At 44.9% G+C, this 22,637-nt stretch overlaps 1 pseudogene; it reads left to right on the forward strand.

Annotated features, from left to right (window-relative positions):
- Window positions 1-12,165: 12,165 nt before the first annotated feature.
- LOC114210317 (ubiquitin-ribosomal protein eL40 fusion protein pseudogene) lies at window positions 12,166-12,725 on the forward strand (annotated as a pseudogene).
- The last annotated feature ends 9,912 nt before the right edge of the window (window positions 12,726-22,637 follow it).

The raw sequence follows: 22,637 nt of genomic DNA on the forward strand, positions 1-22,637 counted from the left end.
CTAATTTTTTATTTTTTTTTAAGATTTTATTTATTTATTTGACAGAGAGACACAGCGAGAGAGGGAACACAAGCAACAGGCAGAGGGAGAGGGAGAAGCAGGCTTCCTGCTGAGCAGGGAGCCCGATGTGGGGCTCGATCCCAGGACCCTGGGATCATGACCTGAGCCGAAGGCAGATGCTTAACCAACTGAGCCACCTAGTTGCCCCAAGATTCCTCCCTGGTGGCATCTAATTTAAAAAGCTCCTTTCCCACATTATTTCACTTAATCTCCACCAAAGTCCTTACTGACTCAAAATATGCCTTCCAACTGTTAGAACCCTGGGTATGCCCCGCTCTCTGAGGTCATCTGAATGGCTATTTTTCCTCCCATTTAACAGCTAGCACATTCCTCTGAGATAGCCCTTCTTTGGGGATAACATTCCTAGGTCCTACAGCTGGGCCTCTGTGAAGATACGGTTTTGAACTACTGTGCCGCCTTAATCGCTCGCTGCCAGACACAGGACAGTTTGTCTGTGTTTTTCTTAAAAGGTAGTGTCCATATGTGAGTGAAAAATTCCAGATGTGTTGGACAAGTCTAAATAGCTTTGGAGTGTTTCCTTCATGTTACTGTTAGCCTAGTTCTTTTGAAGCTTAAAATCAAAGTTGGAGTTGACACGACACATTTCTGAAAAATAGTGAACTTCAGCTCAACTTAAATTTTAACTCCTTTTCAAATAAGTTTCAAAGAGAATAACAGCCTGTCCCCAGAAGTGTTCGCATTAAAAAAAAAAGATAAATCAATATGTTTATTTAGGCATAGGACATGAACCAAAGGAAAGACATGTACCAAAGCAGGAGTGGGAAAGGGGGATTCTGAGAGGGAGAGTTTTAACCTTTTACTTTATAACCTTTTGTACTGTTTACATTTTAGGTGAAATATTTAATAAAATAAAAAGTTAATTATAATTTTATGCTTGGGGCACCTGGGTGGTACAGTCAGTTAAGTGTCCAACTCTTGGTTTCAGCTCAGGCCATGATCTCAGGCTGGTGAGATTGAGTCCCACGACGGCCTCTGCGCTGGATGTGGAGTCTGCTTGAGATTTTCTTTCTTCCTTTTATTCTGTCGCTCCCCCTGCTTGTGCTCTCTTGCTCTCTCTTTCTCTCTCTCAAATAAAATCTTTAAAAAAAAAATAATTTTATTCTTGGCTATACTTAGTCAATGAATAATCACATGACTTTTTGCATGAGCTACAGTTAGTCTGAAAGCTTATTTTTCTGGAGCTGGGTTTTTTAACTTAAATGAAACACTTCAACTTATCTATATTAGATTTCATCTTATTTTATTAAACCTATTGACCCTGGGAAAAGCCTTTTGAATCTTGATTTTTTACTCTAACTCAAAGACGTAGCTTTCCCAGAATTATCTCATCTGCCAAATTAATAAATATACCATTTATGGTAATAATAATGGTGGTTAAGCCTAATATATTTTTTTATTTTTTATTTTTTTTTTAAGATTTTATTTATTTATTTGACAGAGACAGTGAGAGCAGGAACACAAGCAGGCCTCCCGCGGAGCAGGGAGCCCGATGTGGGACTCGATCCCAGGACCCTGGGATCATGACCTGAGCCGAAGGCAGACGCTTAACGACTGAGCCACCCAGGCGCCCTTAAGCCTAATATTTTTAAGGGCTTAATATGTTCTGTGTACTGGGATAAGCATTTTACAGCAGTATCTAATTTACTCCTCAGAACAGTCCTTTGAGGTTGGTGTAATTATCCCCATTTATGGATGATGAAACCAAAGTTAAGAAAAGAAAATTAACTTGCTCCCATTCACACATGTATTTAGTGGTAGAGCCAAGATTTGAAATTAAGCTCTCTCTGACTCAGAGCAAGTGTTCTTTTTTTTTTTTAAGTTGTGTTAAAAAAAAAAGCACATAACATGAAATTCGCCCTCTTTTTTTTAAAGTATAATTAACACACAGTGTTATATTAGTTTCATGTGTACAATATAATGATTCAATAATTCTATACATTACTCCGTGCTCATCTGAAATGTTTAAGGATACGGTACAGTATTGCTAACTACATGCACATTGCAGAGAGGCTGTTCTTTTTTTTTTTAGAGAGGCAGAGAGAGACACGGGTGGAGGGGAGGGGTAGAGAGAGAGGGAGAGAGAGAATCTTGCGTAGGCTTCACACCCAGCGTGGAGCCTGATGCGGGGCTTGATTTCAGGACCCTGAGATCATGACCTGAGCAGAAATCAAGAGTTGGATGCTTAACTGAGCCACCCAGACACCCGGCAGAGTCGTTGTTCTTAACCAGTGCAGTATTCATGCCATCAATGAAAGTGATAAACAGAACAGGGTCAGGGACAGAGACTTGTGCCAGAGTCCCTCCTCCAGTGTGACAACAATCTGTGGACTCACATTCTTTGTGTACATCTTACTGTCACTCAACTGTGTGAGATATCAAGGAGTAATAACGCTTAAAACTGAGCTGTCCGATATGAGAGCCCCTAGCCCCAGAGAGCTACTGATAACTGAAATGTGGCTACTCCAAATTGAGATGTGCTGGAGGTATAAAATATACACACTGGGATTCCAAAGACAGTATGAGATAAAGAATTTAAGGTATCCTTAACAATTATTCATGCTGATTGCATGTTATAAAATAATATTCTGGATATATTTGGTTAAATAAAATACCTCATTAAAATTAATTTCACAGGGCACCTGGGTGGCTCAGTCGGTTAAGTGTCTGCCTTCGGCTCGGGTCATGATCCCGGCGTCCTGGGATCGGGCCCCGCATCGGGCTCCCTGCTCGGCGGGAAGCCTGCTTCTCCCTCTCCCACTCCCACTCCCCCTGCTCGTGTTCCCTCTCTCGCTGTGTCTCTGTCAAATAAATAAATAAATAAATAAATAAAATCTTTATGAAAAAAATGCTGCTAAAAAATTTAATTTCACCTACTTACTTTATTATGTGGCTACTAGAAAATTTGTAATTGCATATATGACTTGCATTTGTGGCTCACATTATATTTCTTTTTCTTAGAGAGAGAGAGAGAGAGAGAGAGGGTAGGGAGGAGCAGAAGCAAAAAGAGAGAGAATCTTAAGCAGACCCCACACCCAGCACGGAGCCTGATGTGGGGCTCGATCTCACAACCCTGAGATCATGACCGGAGCCAAAATCCAGAGTCAGACGCTTAACCAACTGAACCACTCAGGCACCCCTCACATTATATTTCTATTGGACAGCACTGGCCTAAAGTGAGTCTTGGACTCCTAAGGGCTTGCAATTCAGATGTACATATATGAAAAGGTTCAAAACAATAACAAGATTATTAATTAATATAAATATCAAACCAGAGTGCTATAGACTCCAGGAGTTCACAAATGGGGACCGTCACTAGAGAGGGACCGAGGAGAGGGAGTTGACATTCGCTGGACCTTTAAGGAGATAAAGAGACAGGCTTTCTAGCACAGGGGACACCATGAGCGACGCTGCCAGATGGACTGTGGGCCTGTGAGCAAGAGTGAGGAAGAAGATCTGAACAGAGCAAGTAACGGGGCCGAAGACCCTACAGAGACCAGGTGGGATCGTTGGCCGTGAAGCCCGGGATAGTGCTCTTGGACTAGCTTTTCAGCAGAGAGGAAACACAGATATTGCTAGTGCAGGAATGATGAAATCTGTGGGCTGTTTTTCCACCAAAAGGTCTCCCATATTTATTACTGAACCAAACTACCAGTGCAGAAGCTTAGAAACAAAGAGAAAAATCATTTTCCTTTTTTTTTTTAAAGATTTTATTTATTTATTTGAGAGAGAGAGAGAGAGAAAATGAGAGATAGAGAGCACGAGAGGGAAGAGGGTCAGAGGGAGAAGCAGACTCCCCGCTGAGCAGGGAGCCCGATGCGGGACTCGATCCCGGGACTTCAGGATTGTGACCTGAGCCGAAGGCAGTCGCTTAACCAACTGAGCCACCCAGGCGCCCGAAAAATCATTTTCCTAAGAAAACACGGCCAACTGTCCAGAGATGGTGATGTTTTCAGCTTGACATGATAAGATGCTAGTGACCTGGTTATGGCACAGATATATGGGCATCTCACGTGGGATTCCTTCTAGACCCAGCGTGGTTCTTCTCCGTGGTCCCTCCTTGGAATTGGACCTGATTCTGTTTTCATTTGAACCCATGGGAGAACGGGACTATTTTGCTTTTATTTCTTGGCCACGAATCTCATGATCCTGAAAGTCTTGTGAGCAGCCCCAGGGAACAGAGTCAACCGCACACATCAAGCTGGTGGAGAAAGGGAGAGAGCGAAATCTGGTTTTGAGTACTGACAAGGCAGAGGTACAGAATGGACTGGTGGCGGAGGGGAGGAGCTGACCCCCTAAAACAAAGAAAGAACAATTAAGAAGCTAAGGTTTTGGTCCATGCAGGAGTTAAAGCTGGCCCCTAGACCAAGGGTCTGGCTGTGAGGATAGAGAAGAGACGAGGCATAAGAGATGTGATTTTAAAAAAGTAATAATGGGGCGCCTGGGTGGCTCAGTCGTTAAGCGTCTGCCTTTGGCTCAGGTCATGATCCCAGCGTCCTGGGATCGAGCCCCACATTGGGCTCCCTGCTCTGAGGGAAGCCTTCTCTCCCTCTCCCACTCCCCCTGCTTGTGTTCCCTCTCTCGCTGTGTCTCTCTCTGTCAAATAAATAAATAAAATATTAAAAAAAAACCCAACTTTAAAAAAAATTTTTTTAAAAAATAAAAAAAGTAATAACCAAAAAACCGCAAAAAAAACCCCAAAATAAACCCCCCCAAAAAAACCAAAAATCGAAACCAAAACCAAAACCCATAGGACCTGATGACTGGCTGTGTATAGTTGAGAATTATCCTCAGAGGCTATGTACACACGCTTTCTTTTCCATCCTGAATAAATGAGAGTTCAGAGAATAACGATCATGGTCACTGGGACTGTCACACACAATAAATGCCGTTCAGTTGACAAGATTCAACTTGAAACAAGCCTTTCAGAAGCTCCCTTAATAACGGCCAGCATTTCTGAGAACCCTTTGGTTGGAGCATTTCTTTGCAGATAACAGCTTAACTGAAACCCCAAATCGTGGATTTTCCCCACTTGGCATTGCTCAGTATTCAAATGAATATCAAATAATGGGGTTAAAATTCACTGGACAGAGTGGCGGAAGACTGAAAGCTCTCAGCACCCAATGGCCTGGAATCCGCACAAAGAGCAAAGGGGAATTGGCGTGTAAATAGAATCGGAGCATCAGACAGAGTTTAGACAAAGTCATCAGTGTCCGAAGAGGCAGAGTGAAAGCGAACTGGGCTTTATTCAACTCTGCAAGTTAACCAAACTGAATGGCAAAGAGCCGTGTGGTCTTTTTCTTATCCTTCTGCTGGGAAGTTTAGTACCAGAGTTTAATTAACTGGTTAAATGGATTTATGCGCTCACTGCAAGCAAATTTACTAATAGGAAATTGAAAATAACTTTTTAAATAATGGCTTATCTGTCATCTATCTTAGATATCTATACTTACCAGGTGCTAGCCACTGTGTTTATGTGATGAGAATATAAGCAAATGGTTTCTCCCCTCAAGAAGCACAGGAGACCAGCCCAAAGCTCAGAAGTGAAATAGAAATACTTGGTCCTCTGATTGAAGTGGGAGTAAATGAAGCCCAGTTCGCTGGAGGCAATGGCGAGTCACTGAAGGCTCAGGCAGGGGGGTGACAGTATCGAGTGTTAGGGTCCATCCTCATTATTCACGGGGTCTGTGTTTGTAGATTCTGGATTTGTGTATTTGCCTACTTGCTGAAATTTACTTGTGACCTCAAAATCAATATTTGCGGCACTTTCATGGTCATTGGTGGCTATGTACAAAGAGGTGAAAGTTTTGAGTCTCCCCGTGCACACGTTCCCAGCTGTGGTCAAACAAGGTGACACACTCTGCCTTCTTGTTTCAGCTCACACTGTAAACAAGGGTCCTTTCTGGGGGCTATTTCGTGTCACAGTTTTTGCATTTCTTGTGCTTTCTGTTTGTGATTTCATTGTTTAAAATGGCCCCCAAGCTTAGTGCCAAAGTACTGGCTAGTGCTTCTCAGTGCAGGAAGACTGTGATGTGCTGTATGGGACATAAGCTCCGCTCAGGCAGGAGTCGCTGTGCTGGTGGCTGTGATTTCAGTGTCAATGAACCAGCGATATATATTAAGTAAGGTGTCTTTAAACTGAAACACCCACGGGGCCCCTGGGTGGCTCAGTCGTTAAGCGTCTGCCTTCAGCTCAGGTCATGATCCTGGGGTCCTGGGATCGAGTCCCGCATCAGGCTCCCTGCTCTGCTGGAAGCCTGCTTCTCCCTCTCCCACTCCCCCTGCTTGTGTTCCCTCTCTCGCTGTGTTTCTCTCTGTCAAATAAATAAATAAAATCTTTTTTTAAAAAAATGAACTAAAACACCCACAAAGCCAGGTTATGCATTAATGGGTTGATGGAAATGTGACCAGAGGTTCTCAGGAACCTCATTCTGTGTCTCCCCTTGGAAGTAATGATCCTGCATTCACTAATTCAGTATCTCTGGCAACTTGGTAGAACATCATGAATAACAAAAACCGAGTGTATTTTGGAAAGATCCTTTTGGCAGAGTTGTAGTCAACGGATTCAAGTGTTTTTTATTTGCCGTCCTTGAACCTAGTTAGACTATCATAGCACTTCATCTGAAACCATGGGGGCCTAGACCAAAGTAATACCAGGGAGGCTCCATTCGTTCATTCATTCGGTAACTAGGTAGCTATCTCTTGAGCACCTATTCTATGAGGGACATAGCCGAGCACAAGGCAGGTGAGACTTAATCATGAAGCTTAGTCGGGAGGGTGGAGAGATGTCAATGATCAGGTCTGAGAGAAGAGAGAGAAGAGCTCAAGGGTGAGCCTCGAGTTCCATTTCCAGCAGCAGGGTGAATGGTGCTGCTTCTTTTGGAGAGAAGGAACATTAAGGACACAATGAAGAAGTCAGGTTTATTGAGTTTTGAGGTAATGGAGGAATCCATTTCCACTTCCAATCAGAAGTCCAGTGGCAGGTAAATATATGGGCCTGGAGGTTGAGAAAGCAGTCCCTCTTCCTGCCCACCCCCCCAAGATGGACTCCAGGCAAAACTATGAAGTAGAAGACCTCTCACTGCTTCCCTTATCCTTGGAACCTGCTAGAGGAGCATTGCAGAGATGCTGTACCTCTGGGTGTCAGTTTATCTTGTTAACTACTGCTCCTGGAGAAGCAAGTGACCCGGGAGAGTTGAATTTATTAATTGCTTATATACAAGCCTCATCTCTGCTACCAGTTTTAAGCTGCTTGGTGGTAGAAGTTGTGCTTTGCTCCACTTATTTGAATCATCCCCAGCATCCAGCATGGTGCAAAGCACTCAGTAGCTAGTGGGAAAAAATTTGTAGAATCAGGGGATGCCTGGGTGGCTCAGTCGGTTAGGCGTCTGCCTTCAGCTCAGGTCATGATCCTGGGGTCCTGGGATCGAGCCCCACGTGGGCCTCCCCGCTCAGCGGGAAGCCTGCTTCTCCTTCTCCCTCCTGCTCCGCCTGCTTGTGCTCTCTCTTTCTATCTCTCTCTGTCAAATAAATAAATAGAATCTTAAAAAAAAAAAAAAAGATTTGTAGAGTCAATCCTAAAGGTGGGAAGTTCAAAGCAGATAAGAAGGAAAGGTGATGTCAGGGCAGGTAGAATGGGAAGAGATGCTTTAGTGACTAGAGGGACTTTTCTTTATCCCTTAAATTGTATGCTGTGGGCCACTACCGATTTTTTTCAGGAAGCAGGGACTTTGATATCTTGTTCTCTACTGTAACCCCAGGGCCACATGAAAACCTGACATATAGTGGGCATTCGATAATTCTTTGTTGAATGAATCGTCCCTCGATTTTGCTCTGTAACTCCCACAGGTTTTATAAGAGATACAAAGAGCTTTACGTGTCAGTTCTGCACTCGCTGAATTTCTAATCTAGAACAAGAGCAATCTCTTTTAGGATATGAGGGCTGTAACTTCAAAAAATTTGTTTGAGGACTTCTGACCGTGGCCATGGGGGGGGGGTCACTGGTACCAGACTTGCTCGCCAGCCCTAAACAGAAAACTGAACGAACCCTAGGAACCGGATGTTTTCAGAGGGCCAGGCAGAGTGGTCCCGAAATCTACATGGGGCTACCCGGAAGTCGGCTGAACACCTAGCTGTGCATGCATGGGGTGTGACACTGGGGAACCACTACAGAGGAGCTGTCTGCTGAGCAATTGTCAGAGCTGCCACAGGGCCAGGAGACGCTGAGTTCCCACTGGCCAGAGGGGAGAGACCCGCATGACACTACGTAGCCGGTGCCGAAACCAGAGGCTCACTTCTTAGTTGTAAGACTCTACTAGCTCTAGGTAAAGGCATTTGTCTTATTTAAATCAACCAAATTTCCAAGAATTGGCTTTCTTCTCTTAGGACGATGAAAACTCCTATTTTTCTTTCTTTCTTTTTTTTTCTTCATTTTTAAATTTTTTTTTTTTTTAAGGAAACTCTATGCCCAATATAGGGCTGGATCATACAACCCTGAGATCAAGAGCCGCACGCTCCACCAAGTGAGCTAGCCAGGCGCCCCCTATTTCTGTTTTTCTTAATGTTTAAATATACAGCTTCACTATTTTTCTACATCCAGAGACACCCTGACCCCATTGGTTTGAAACTTAGCAATTTATGCATTTTATCAGGAAAATGTATAAAATTAGAGGACATCAAAAGAAGATTAATTTTAATTTCTCTTTGTGCAGCACATCCTTTCTTTTTAAAATATATAACATCTAATACAAGTTAAATAAAATTAAATGTTATTTTTTAAAGTATAAATGATATAACTTATAGAAGAAAACGTTTGGAAGAAAAGAAAGTTGGCCTATAATCCCACCACTCACAGATAACCACTCTTTGTACTTTTTAACGAACACTTTCTCATACATTATCTCATTTGGTCATCACAACAACCGATTAAGCAGTCAGAGTGCATATTATCCACATTTTATGGATGAAATTAAGTGTTTTGCCTGAGGACATGGCTTAATGGGCAGGAAGCCAGGTCAGGGCTCAGATATTCTGACTTTAGATGCTTCTAGGCTCTGGGAGCTATACTTCCCAAGGAACTGCTCCCAGTCTTCACTTATTAGCTTTTCCAACAAAGTAGGAAACAGGCCATGAAAACGGTTCAACCGTAACTAGCAAATAAACTTTTTTTAGGCTTAAATAGTTAAGAGAAACCTTTTGGGAAAACAAAGAGAAATGCATTCAAAAGAAGTCAACTTCCCTTGAGTCAAAGGAAGAGGTTGGATTTCATTTCACTTTTGGGTAGTAGATTTTAAGAGGACATCATAATTTATATGCCACACGCTGACCAAGTAGATTTCCAATGGGTGAGAGAGCAAGGTGGTCCAGATCAAGAATTACACTGGGATCATTTCAGGATGCACCTGAGGAAATGGGGGAGGGGGACACCTGAAATTTAAGTTGTCATTTTGGGTGTGCCTGGGTGACTCAGTCAGTTAAGCGTCTGCCTTCAGCTCAGGTCATGATTCCAGGGTCCCCGGATCGAGCCCCGTGTCAGGCTCCCTGCTCAGTGAGGAACCTGCTTCTCCCTCTGCTCGCCACCCCCCCGCCCCCCCACCTTGTGCTCTCTCTTGCTATCTCTCTCAAATAAATAAATAAAATCTTTAAAAAATAAAGAAATAAATCATCTTTTTGTAAACCTAAGAAGAATATAGAATTCTCCTATTTCTCAAATCTGCTGGGTTTTTTTAAACCCGATTCCTCAGTGAGTCTACCTTTTTTTTTTAATTTTAATTTTTTTATTTAAATGCAATTCAAACCTCATCAAGGTTTCTGTTGAGGGTAGAGGACTCTGTTCCCAAAGCATTCTAAAATTATGGACTACCCAAAATGCATATTTACTCTCCACGTGTATATTAGCCCTCTTATCTCAAGCTACCTGGAAAGCCCTGGTGAGCCCAGGGAATTCTACCGTCTGGGCAGATTTCACCACTGACAAGAGACCATGTTCCAGAGGTAAAGTGAGTTTGTTACAGGATACTTTCCTGCTTCAGTCTGAAGATATGGCCCATCAACCAATAAGATTAAGTCTGCATTTTTTTTTTAAAGATTTTATTTATTTGACAGAGAGAGAGCGAGAGAGGGAACACAAGCAGGGGGAGTGGGAGAGGGAGAAGCAGGCTTCCCGCGGAGCAAGGAGCCCGACATGGGGCTCGATCCCAGGACCCTGAGATCATGACCTGAGCCGAAGGCAGACGCTTAACGACTGAGCCACCCAGGCGCCCCTAAGTCTGCATTTTTTTAAAAAAAGATTTTACTCATTTATTTATTTGACAGAGAGAGAGAGAACACAAGCAGGGGGAGTGGGAGAGGGAGACGCAGACTCCCCGCTGAGCATGGAGCCCGCCCCATACAGGGCTTGATCCCAGGACTCTGAGATCATAACCTGAGCCCAAGGCAGATGCTTAACTGACTGAGCCACACAGGCGCCCCAAGTCTGCATTTTTCTAAAGTTTCTGATAAATCTATTCATTCATGAACAAAGGTTAGATAGTTATGAATTTCCCCTTCTTCTGGAATAGAAGAGTACCAGGGTCCTACATATTACAATGATGAATAGGAATATGTAAGGGAGGAAGAAACAGGATTTCATAGGAGAAATGTTATATATTTTCAATGAGTAACAAAGATCGTCCAGCAGGGGAAACCATCAAATTTAAAGGAGACCCTAAAACCAGGTTGGCAGAACAAACCTGGAGACATGCTTCCCAATTGTAAAATCTACCACAAAGCTCCACTAAACGCTGTGGAACCAGCATAAAGATAGACATATAGACCAACAAAACAGAATGGAGAATGCAGAAATAAACCCTCATGTTCACAGTCAATTGATTTTTCCACAAGGGTGCCAAGACTGTTCAACAAAGAAAGAACAGTCTCCTTAACCAATGGTGCTGGGAAAACTGGACATCCACATGCACCATCCACGTGTACCACGTACAAGGATTAGCTCACAGTGGGTCAAAGACAATAAATGGATCAGAGACTTACACTGAAGAGCTGAAACTGTAAATCTCTTAGAAGAAGAAAACACAGGAAAGACCTTCATGACCTTGAATTTGACAATGTGTTCTGAAGTATGACACCAAAAGCACAGGCAATGGAAGAAAAAAATAAACTAGACTTCAGCAAACCTGAAAACTTTTTTAATTCAAAGAACACCATCAAGAGAGTTAAAAGAGGGGCGCCTGGGTGGCTCAGTCGGTTAGGCGTCTGCCTTTGGCTCAGGCCCTGATCTCAGGGTCCTGGGATCGAGCCCCGCCTCGGGCTCCCTGCTCCGGGGGAAGCATGCTTCTCCCTCTCCCACTCCCCCTGCTTGTGTTCCCTCTCTCACTGTGCCTCTCTCTGTCAAGTAAGTAAAATCTTTAAAAAAAAAAAAAGCAGACAATAACAAGTGTTGACAAAAATGTAGAGAAATTGGAGCCCTCACACATTGCTGATGAGAATGTAAAATGGGTCAGTCATTGGATCAAGAGAGACTGTAGTAAGTTCTTGGTGTCTCATGATCCCCAGGAAGTTGAATCTCATATACAAATATGTAGACAGGTTTATGATAATTAGGAAGGCCAAGGTGGGGGATTGTTGAAGGGCTATCTGAACTCAGGAAAGGCCCATTCATGTTTAGCCTCTGCCGGAAGGATTCCGTTATCTTGGTTAAGTCATTTAGGGGCGTGACGAGTCCAGAGGGGCTGGAAGCCATTGTCTGTGGCAAGCAGTGAGACTCAGGAATCCCCTTAATTGTCTCTAAGTTACCGGCCTAGGAAAGTTTTGAAGGTCCTGGAGTATGTCAGAAGTTAAGGGATTTGCCTCCTTAGTTTGCATGTCCTAGGAAATGAACGTGACTTTGACAAAATTGTAACTTCTCTTTGGAAATCTATGTCCTTTCTGAGGAGGGTGGAACAGAGAGGTAGATGGAATCAGCCTTGGATCTCACCTCATCTTGAGAACACAGACAAAGCTCATCGTATATTGAGTAGCATAGAATCACAGGGAAGTGGAGAGTCCTTGGAGCCCTGGTTGGAGATGATTGAAAAGGAGGAAGAGTCCGCCGCCCTCTTTTTCTTCAACGAGGTGGTCGAGTGGTTTGGTGGCGGCGGCCTTGCGGATTCGCGCCAGCAGACGCAGAGATGCAGGTCTTTGTGAAGACCCTGACGGGCAAGACCATCACCCTCGAGGTCGAGCCCAGTGAGAATGTCAAAGCCAAAATCCAAGACAAGGAGGGCATCCCGCCTGACCATCAGCGTCTGATTTTTGCGGGCAAACAGCTGGAAGATGGCCGTACTCTGTCAGACTATAATATCCAGCAAGAGTCCACCCTGCACTTGGTGCTTCGCCTCCGGGGTGGCATCATTGAGCCTTCCCTCCGCCAGCTGGCCCAGAAATACAACTGTGACAAGATGATCTGCTGCAAGTGTTACGCTCGCCTGCACCCCCGTGCTGTCAACTGCCGCAAGAAGAAGTGCGGGCACACCAACAACCTGCGCCCCAAAAAGAAGGTCAAATAAGGCCACTCCACCGGCTCTTCCTTTGCCCACAGGGCAGCTTCCTGCCCGAGCCCCAAGGGCCTGGGGCCTCAATAAAGTTTCCCTCTCATTGACTGGAGCAGTAAAAAAAAATTAAAAAAATTTAAAAAAATTAAAAAAAAAAAAGGAGGAAGAGTAAATTGTCCAGGCATACTGTTAATTCCCCAGGGGCATGTAAATGGCTTTTGACTGCTTTGATCTAAAGGGACACTGAGGGAAGCAGATGCCCCTCGAAAAGCTGTTAAATATGTGGCCACAGGAGGCACCGATATGAAATTGGATTTGGGTTTGGTACTACAGGAAGGCAAGGAATGTCTGTCCCATTTATGGTCCTCAAGTCCTGAATGCGTCTATATCTTTGTTCATTGGACTTTTCGACAGGAAGGGTAGGAGTGTTACTTGGACTGGTACAAGCCACGAATGACAAGTATTTTCTCTGTGAGGGCTTCAACAATGGTGTTTAGTCCTTCTTGAGCTTCCAGTTTAACAGAGTACTGCAGAGTTTGGATAGAGACTTAGATAAATTACTCTCAACCTTACTCATTTTCGCTCCCAAATTCTGCCTGGATCGAAACATTTTTTTGTATCTCTTTGACCAATGTGGATTCAGATACCAGAGTAATAGTAAATCAACGTGCAAATTAGCTGTGGTCTCACTGTGAATAGGGGCGTTTTCAGGGATTTCAAGGAAGAGAGCTTCAGGAGAACAGTGAACCTACTGTTTGTACTGGCTCAGTAAACCCCTCCCCATCAAGTTAGTGCTGCTGTGTCAGGAGGAGGAAGGACTGTTCCTAGGTTAAAGGTCTGAGGACAACTGTTACTGGTCTTGGGAATGTCTGAGGATTATTCAGGGATACCCACCATATGACTTTTGTAAGTTCATGAATTTATTCTGAGCCTTACTGTTTCTTTTAAAGCGTTCAGCAAGGACCTGGAGGTCTGGCAACGGGCTCTTTCCCACTCTAGCTTCTGCTTGTATATTAAATCTCCTATTTCTGGATTAAGGCCGTTTCCAAAAGTGAGGAGAGAGCTGGAGTCACATCTGCTGACGGATCTACTTCCAAATGCTGCCTAACGGTGTGAAAGAGCCTCTTGTTGCAGTTGCCAAGGGGCTTGTCTTCTCTTCGCCTAAGGACTGACTCAGAGCCTGATGTGTTTTCACAGGAAAGATCTGGGGATAGCTTCCAAAAGAGCTTGTCCAACATCTACAACTTGTCTAAGTCCCTCTGGTCTCCTCCACAATCTTTAGCCGCACAGGTCTTCTCATACTGGCCTTTGCAACCCAATCGTTTTTGCCGTGGAGGTTCCTACTAACATATGAACAGACTGGGATAGACCTGTGAGGCCTAGATTACATGTCCAGAGACTATTCTAAACTCCTCTGTAAATTTCCCCCCATCCTGTCTAATTTCTCCAAAGGCTTTGGAAATACTTTGACAATGGCTCTCAGCTCAGACAAAGAACAGGGCTTAAAACCGAGCGTAAAGCATTTTCTCTGTGTCGAGGCGGATTTAACGTGAACAGATAACTGAACTTTAAAGTTTCTGGTGGTTCAGGAGGGAGGGAAGCAGGCCGACCAGGGGAGAAGGAGGGGCAGAGGGAGATGGAGCACAGAATGGAGAGAGGAATAGTAAGAATAAAAGCTATTCCATTTGAGGGGTGATTAAGGGATTCAAAAGAGAGACACGGTTTTATGTTTTTCACATTTGTCTTTGCTGTGGCCAAGGAATATTTTAAGGAAGCAGTTTTAAAACCCAAATTCCAGGGCATCTCAGTTGGTTGGGCATCCAGCTCTTGATTTCAGCTCGGGTCAAGATCTCAGGGTCATGAGATCGAGCCCTGTGTCAGGCTCCGCGAGTGTTGAGTATGGAGCCTGCTTAAGATTCTCCTTCTCAGGCGCCTGGGTGGCTCAGTGGGTTAAGCGACTGCCTTTGGCTCAGGTCATGATCCCGGAGTCCCGGGATCGAGTCCCACATCGGGCTCCCTGCTCAGCAGGGAGTCTGCTTCTCCCTCTGACCCTCTTCTCTCTCGTGCTCTCTATCTCTCATTCTCTCTCTCTCAAATAAATAAATAAAATCTTTAAAAAAAAAAAGATTGTCCTTCTCACATTAAGGACGGCACGTGATGCAATGAGCACTGGGTATTATATAAGACTGATGAATCACTGACCTTTACCTCTGAACCAATAATACATTATATGTTAATTAGCTGAATTTAAATTAAAAAAAACCTTAAAAAAATGAGTGGGCAAATGGTGTTATAGTTTCTTTTATTAATCACCAATTTAGGGATGTCTGGGTGGCTCAGTCCGTTAAGCACCTGCCTTTGGCTCAGGTCATGATCCCAGGGTCCTGGGATAGAGTCCAGCTTCGGGCTCCTTCCTCAGTGGGGAGCCTGCTTCTCCCTCTGCCTGCCACTTCCACTGCTTGTGCTCACTCTCTCTCATTTTCTCTCTCACAAATAAATAAATAAAATCTTTAAAAAAATCATCAATTTAGTAACCAGAAAATATTATTATTATTACTTATTTCTAAAATGTGACAAGAGAATCATTTCATATATTCAGTTACATATATTCATTTTGGGTATAAAAATGTTTTCTAGAGGGGGTAAATGATTACTGTGACTTTTAAAACTCCAATAATGATTATGACTTGTCTGATCTTTAAACAAATTATTATAATAAATATAAACAGAAAGTTGTTCACTGTTATAGTATTGGATTCATTACAAAATGTGTATTTCACTTTTTCCATGCTTAAAAATCAAACAGCATTGTAGGAAGAAATAAAAATCAAAATCAGAATCCTATCTAGATTCAAAAACAAAAAAAGATTCTCCCTCTCTCTCACTCTGCCCCTCCCCCGCACTCTCATGCACTCTCTCTCTCTAAAAGAAACAAAAATTTCTTTCAGATGCTCTCTCATACCAATCAAAAAAAAAAAAAAAAGTAGAACACTGGATATTTGGAAATGTTTCCTTTTTGTTCTAAGGTAACTCTCCGATGATTCTGTGGCTATCGAAATTTCCCTAAAGTAGCTACTGTAATGCTAACTTATCTTTGGTGAAGCGATGCCATTTAGAAAGCTAAGTACACGAATGTGAATTATAAATACAGACGTGGCCTAGAGGAGATGGGCACATAGATGGGGAGTCCGGTAGAGTCCTGGAACAGTTGGTCCAAATTACCACTTCTATCTGTGTCACAGCTTCCCAAGAGACTGGCCGAGCTATAAAACTACGAACCCAGCAGATTTGCAGTTCCCAGAGGGTGGAAGATTTGGAGAAGAGATCTCTCCCAGAACCAGACTGTCATGGAGAAAACAAGGTAAGACTGGGGAAAGTTCTCATAAGGATTTTTTTTAAACAGCGTTATTGTCGCTGGTGTAGATTAGATATTATAAAATCTGTCCATCGTAAGTGTAAAATTTGATAGTTTTTAGTAAATTTGCAGAATTGCACAGCCCTCTATGCAATCCAATTGTAGAACATTCCATCACTCCAAAAAGTAACTCTTTGTCCATTTGCAGTCACTTCCTGTCTCCACTCCCAGCCCTAGGCAACCATTAATTTACCTTCTGTCTCTGTGCATGTGTCTAGTCTGGACATTTCATGTAAATAGAATCATACAATATATATTAACCTTTGTGTCTGACATCTTTCACTTTGCATAATGTTTTCGAGTTTCATTTCGTAAGATTTTGATGAGTGACCAAGGACAGTTTGTCCAAAGGATGCTGACCTAAGATGAAAACCTCTGAATTTCTCAGTCCCCAGGGCTGGCTTGAGAAATTGACTTATTGGGGCGTATCCTCCCTTTGAATTTTCTTCTTATAGACATTTAATCAACATGAAAGAGACAAATAGCATTATTAGTGATAAGGCAGATTTCCACCAAAGTTAAAGTTTTTCCAAAGCTGATCAGATAACCAAAGATTACTACTTAAAAGGTTTTTTGTTTTGTTTTTTTTTACTCATAGGAAACAAAACAAACTCAGTATTTGTGAAGCTCAACAAAGAGAAATCAGAGCCAATATTAACCTGACACATAATAAGGGCTAAATAAATGTTGGCTATTATCATTCATTCATTCATTCAACATATATTGAATGCCTATCATGTCTAAGGCTCAGTACCTAGGAATTAGCGATACAAAGCATAAAGTTAGTTCTCGTAAGAAAAGGGAAAGAGGTAAGTAAACAAAAGAATGCAGTTGAGTGTGATCAGTGCTATGATAGAAGGAAGCTCTAGAAATAGGAGGAGACCTCTGGAGGGACCAGAGGTTTCCTGGAAGGATGAGTCTTAAGCTGGATTATAAAGATGGAGAAGGTGAGAAGGAAGAGGCATGAGGTCAGGTGGTGGGAGCGTTTTGCTTACATAAAGGAAGAGTGAGCAGAGAAAGCCTGGCTCGTCTGGAAATGCCAGAAAGTTCAGCATGGTGGAGAGGAAGAAGGTTGGATGAGCAGGGTCAAGAGACGGGATCAGAGAGATAAGGGAGCTGACCAGGTGTGCCACACCAAGGAAATTGAGGGTCAATGAAATATTGTAATCAGAGCAATTAGATGGTCAGATGTCTGAGTACTATATTCCAGGCACTATACTAACTACTTTACATGTGTTATCTTATTTAAGTTACTTAATAACACCCCAAAGTTAGGCATTTTCCCTATTTTACAGATGAGAAAACCAAGACTTGTAGAGACTGAGCACCTTGCCCAAAGTCACAATTATTAAGTGGCAAGAACTGAAATTTGAATCTAGACCTTCCAGAGCCCAAATCATGTTACTGTTTCTCTTTCATCCATGATATTCACCATGATCTTGCCCTGCACCCATTAGTTTTTCAGGACTCCATGGGGGAACACTTAAGAGCCGAGTCCAGGATGGTAGGAATGAGGAAGGAGAGACTGAGGTGTCCTAGAGAGGTCCTAAGGAAGTAGAATATGCAGGAATTGGTAAATCGAATGGGAGGGCAGCTGGATTGATAATGGTGCCGTTTGACCAACAGGGATTAGAGAGAAGGAGTAGCAGGATTTAGTGCAAGGTGATGGTTTCTGTTTGGGTCAAGCGGAGTTCAAGTTCCGTGTGGGGAAATTAAAGTGTAGAAGGTGTAGTACTCAGAAGTCTCCAGGGTCTGAGCTCGGAAGGGAGACACCAGCTAGAGATGTAGAGGAGGGAACTGTAAGCTTGGGTGTGGAAGGTGACGCCAGGTGGGGGGTGTAGCGTGAAAAGAGAAAGCTGGTGACAAACATGGGCCCTGTCATTGAGGTGGAAGTATTTAGTGTTGTTGACTTCCTAGACAGTGGTCTAAGGGACTGATCTTCCATTAGTATCTGCAGCTGGGAGGCACGTGTGATTTCTTCAATGGGATTACAAATTTCTTACTTCGTAGAGTGGGTCACACAAGAAATTCTTATGTCATAATGAATAATCATACCTTATATGACTGGAACTTAAGGCCTCTGTTTGTAAGTTCTCATAATAAATAGAAGGGCCTCATCAAGAAAGAACCAAAATTAACAGCCCCTGATGTGGGAGAATGTGCTGCTCAAAGACAGACATTCGATTCAGACCCATAAATGGCCACCTCTGACCCAAAAGCACATCACATGGTCCTCTTCATTCATTTCTGTTGACAGAAGTCTTAAGTGCTTAAAGGATCTATTTATCCTTTATTCATCACTTCTGTGCATTAATTTATGAAGTCGTATGAGGTCACTCAGCAGGCATCGGAAGAGAAAATGCATTTCATGGTCTACCACAGACAGAGTTTCCCACAATACAGTACGTAAGATAACAAGTTCCCATTGAACAAGCCAGAGTCCTCAAGTGGCATAGGCAGAGGTGGTCAAATGGGTTTTTTTTTTTTTCCCAGCACTCTGGAATATTCTTTACCTCAGAAAGGGCGAAAGTCCAAAGAACTGTACAATTTTTACCAAATGCTGTGGGCTGAATTGAATCCCTCCAAAATTCATATGCTGAAGTCCTAACCCTTAGTATCTAAGAATGTGTCAGTATTTGGAGAAAGCCCTTTAAAGTAATTAAGTTTAAATGAGGTCTTTGGGATGAGCACTAATCCAATGTGACCGGTGTCCTTATGAGAAGAGAAGATCTGGGCCCAGACACACAGACCATGGGAAGACTCAGGAAGAAGACAGCCAGCTACAGGCCAGGGAGAGAGGTCTCAGGAGAAACCAACACGGCCAACACCTTGATCTCGGACTTCTAATCTCCAGATCTGCCAAGAAATAAACTCCTGTTGCTTAAGCGGCTCTGTCTGTGGCACTTTGTTATGGCAGCCCCCGGAGGCAAATACACCTTAAAAAAAAAAAAAGTTATTTGCTGTCGACGTAGACTATAAAACCAACAAATGGCTGGATCTAGGTGAAGAATTCTGGCCCGCAGTGTTTCCGTGCTGTGAGCCATTCAAGTGGGATGCCACCCTAGCTTTGCACGCTTGTGTGATTGTTACAAACGTGACGCTTCAGCCCAGGAAACAGACAAAGCTGCTTTCAAAGGAGGGCAGGAAACGGTAACCTGAAACTCGATCTATGCAAAGGCTGAAAATAAAAGCAGATGGGTCTGCAATACATTTTGCCTTCTGCCTGACCGTTCTTTGGTCAACGCTTGGTAACTTGGCCCAATCTCTGGGTGCTGTTGACAAGCAATCGTTGGTGGCAGGGGAAGGCCAGCATCCGAGACAGGTGAGGGCTGGGGGGCAGGGCGGCAGGTAAGGAAGGGTCCAGGATGTTCCCTGCTGGCCCTGTCCGCAGGTCTTTGAAAAAGATGCAATTTCTCTAATCAGACTGTGCTGAAAGAGAGCCCTGTTTATCGTCAACGGACAGCCACAGCCGTGGTAAGATTAAAGCCCTTTCAGAAGGAAGCAGGAAGGAATTTTAATCAGCTAGCTCTTCTCTCTGAATTTGTTTCCTACAGGAAAATCTAGTGGGCTGATTTTGGAAAAGATGTATGCAGGTTTGGTTCTCTCAGTTATAACATATTTTCTCCTCTATAGGGGTTGTAATTTGGACTGTTTTCCTTGTTCTTCTTTTCCTCCTTCTTTTCTCCTCCTCCGCTCCCCCGTCCCTTCTCTTTAAACAAGGACTATTTTTAGGGGCGCCCGGGTGGCTCAGTCGGTTAAGTGATTCTTGGGTTCTGCTCAGGTCGTGATCTCAGGGTCATGAGATCGAGCCCCACGTCGGGCTCACAGTGAGTGGCGAGGCGGCTTGAGATTCTCTGCCCCTCCTGCTTATGCTCTCTCTCTCTCTCTCAAAATAAATAAATAAATCTTTAAAAAGTGAATAAATAAACAGGGACTATCTTTAACATGCCTCTCAAAAGACACAAGCTACAATTCCCATCTCAGCATCTTGCTGCATTATCTATAAACCCCCATCTTGCCCACAGACGGTCAGAGGTGGGGGGGTCTCCCAGAGCAGGGTTGGAATGTGATCTGGCATTGGCCCACCCAAAGTCACAGGAATCATTCACCCACGGATCAGTAAGGAGTAAGGGAGTTAGAGGAAGCGGCTGCTAAGGCATATTTATCAAGTGGCCCCCTTCTTTCGCTCGGACCACCATCTCTCTACATTCTGTACCAGCGACTGTCCTGGGTGGTGTTCTGCTCTAATCTGAGCTAATGCCCTTAACTGATGTCTAAGGTCAAATGATTTCTTCTGGTTGAGCCCAGGCCTCTGTGCCTTTCTCGGCACCACCTTTAGGAACTGTAGGAGAGTCTCCCTTCCTCCGAATGGTGATCATCTGTTCCTTAACAAGGCAAAGGACTGGAGGCAGGAGAAAACGCCCCAGGGACTGCCCCACCCAAGTTCCCTGAAGACCTGCAAAGGCGGACCTTGCTCCTGGAGGAAGTCCCACAAGAGATGGGGAGGGGACCTGGGAGGAAAGGCTGTGGGTCAACTATTGTGCCTAAGAACAAAGAAAACAGCTCCAGAGGGAGGGGAAAACACTCCCAGGCCTTCCGGAGGCAGCCAGGAAAGGGGAGGGGGCTGAGGGGCAAGAAACAGATGGCGCAGAAAGCAAACTTTATCACCACCAGCTGCTAAAAATGCTATTACAAAAGTACACCTCGGGGACGGGGGTGGTTTTCCTGGAGGAACTGGGCTTGAAAAGCTGCTCCTTAAAATTCAGGTCCTGGGTCAGGGTTCTTACCAGCCACTTGCCACCAGTGCGACCGTGGAAATCTCATCTGACGGCGGAAGCCACCATGCTGGGAGGTGAGTCTAGCCGAGTGTCATGTGAAAGGCTTCGTGCCACCATCATGCACCTGAACCCAAGGGTGCCGTGAGTGCCTCACCAAGGATCGGGGTCAAAGTGCACAAACACCAGGGAGACCACCCTCCCCCCCCCGCCCCCCCCATCCCAGGGAAGCCCATCTGGCTGGCTCAGCCCCTGTGTCTACAGCCAGCGTGTACACATCTTGGGCTAGGGGATGGTGTTGGAGTGCTTGCCAGGAGAGTCTTGTGGTGTCTGGTAGGTATCATCCCAGGTAAGTTAGGAAGAGCCTCGAGCCCAATACGATTGCCCCGCCTGGCACAGAAGCTGGGGCTCCGATGGCGGCGGGATGCTAAGGGTCAAGGTTACCCTGGTAGAGAGAGAATACTGTCTCCAGGTGTCTTACAGCTGCCTTACTGCCGAGCCAAACCAGAGGACATCCGGGCCTGCGGGTTCACACGAGTCGGATGTGCCGGGAGGGCCGTGGCGAGCGGGATTGGAAGGCCCCAGAAAGACCTTCCTTTTGGCCCCCTTGGTGACGCTCATGTTGTCACCCTCACTTGTCACCCTCTGCTCCTGTGGCTTGGAGGCCAGAAGGGGCCCAGTAACGACCTGGGACCCCACTCCCCCCCATGGCAGAGTCACTGCCTACCGCAGTGGTTTTTAAATAGCTTGCCAGGGAACCCCTCAGAGGCACCCAAGCAGAGAACTCTTGGAGCTGACAGAACCTCCTTTGCTTCAACAGAGCCGCCCCGGCGCCATCTCTTTTATATATATATTGGGTTCTGGATAAGACTTGATTGCAATAAGGGCTTTAGTTGAGGGTCCTTCGTTGAAAGCTGCAGACCCACTCAGGCCGCTCCGCAAAGCCAGGATTCCCTGGGAGCGTGCGGGTCTGAGGGCTGCGGTAGGAAGGCTCGTCAGTCTCTCTGCTGCGGGATGGCAAGCTTTCAGACCCTCGCTCCGCCATCCGTGGCCCCCCAAGCCGGGGAGGCCTCGGGGGAGAGGCCTTACCCGCATGCACTGGGCAGGGGGAGAAGCTGGTGTCGAAAATGACTAGCACCGTGCCAAACATTTTGGGAATCACCATGATTAGAAGAGGATGGTCATAAAATCAGCCCCCTGCTCCCTCTGACCTCCCAGACACCCTCAAGATGTGGTAAGACAGCCGACCCGAGCTGTGTGTCAAACTTGCTTGCTTCCCGGATGTGTGCAGAAGCAAGTGTCCTAGCGGACAGGGAAATCGATTGTCTCCAGGCCTTGCCTCGGGGACCCCTGGTCACCTCTGCCGTTCCTGCTCGGCCTGGCCTTCGCAGACTCCACTCCGGCCCCACCGATCCCTTAACCCTTGTGAAGCCTTCCTGGTGCAGCACAGGAAAGGGGAGGAGGCTGGGGGCACACAGGAGACAGCACTCGGATAGCGGAGAAAGAAAACCCGTTGTTGCCCCCCGCTGCAGAAACTCTCTTTGCAAAAGGCGAAAGTATGGCTCTGGCTTCCCTGGAGGATCATCAACGGCCCACAGAGGGCAAGACCATGGTCAAGACTGAGCCAGCTGTAGCAGGACGCCAGGGGTGTATTTAAGAACATGCGCTGTCAGCCTGCAAACAGATACACTGCTCTCGGGTCAAATCCTGCCCAGACACAAGCTGGGAAGGCTCTGAGCAGATTTTGCCTCATTTTAATGAAATAACATCAAAGACTCAGCATGACCAGTGGCCCCTCTGTTGTGACTATAACCTCCTTTCTCTTGACTCCCGAGTCCCAGA

This window comes from Eumetopias jubatus, unplaced genomic scaffold (genome assembly GCF_037043125.1).
Source record: "Eumetopias jubatus isolate StellerSeaLion01/CBP00866 unplaced genomic scaffold, mEumJub1_p1.0 scaffold_17, whole genome shotgun sequence".
Taxonomy (NCBI): domain Eukaryota; kingdom Metazoa; phylum Chordata; class Mammalia; order Carnivora; family Otariidae; genus Eumetopias; species Eumetopias jubatus.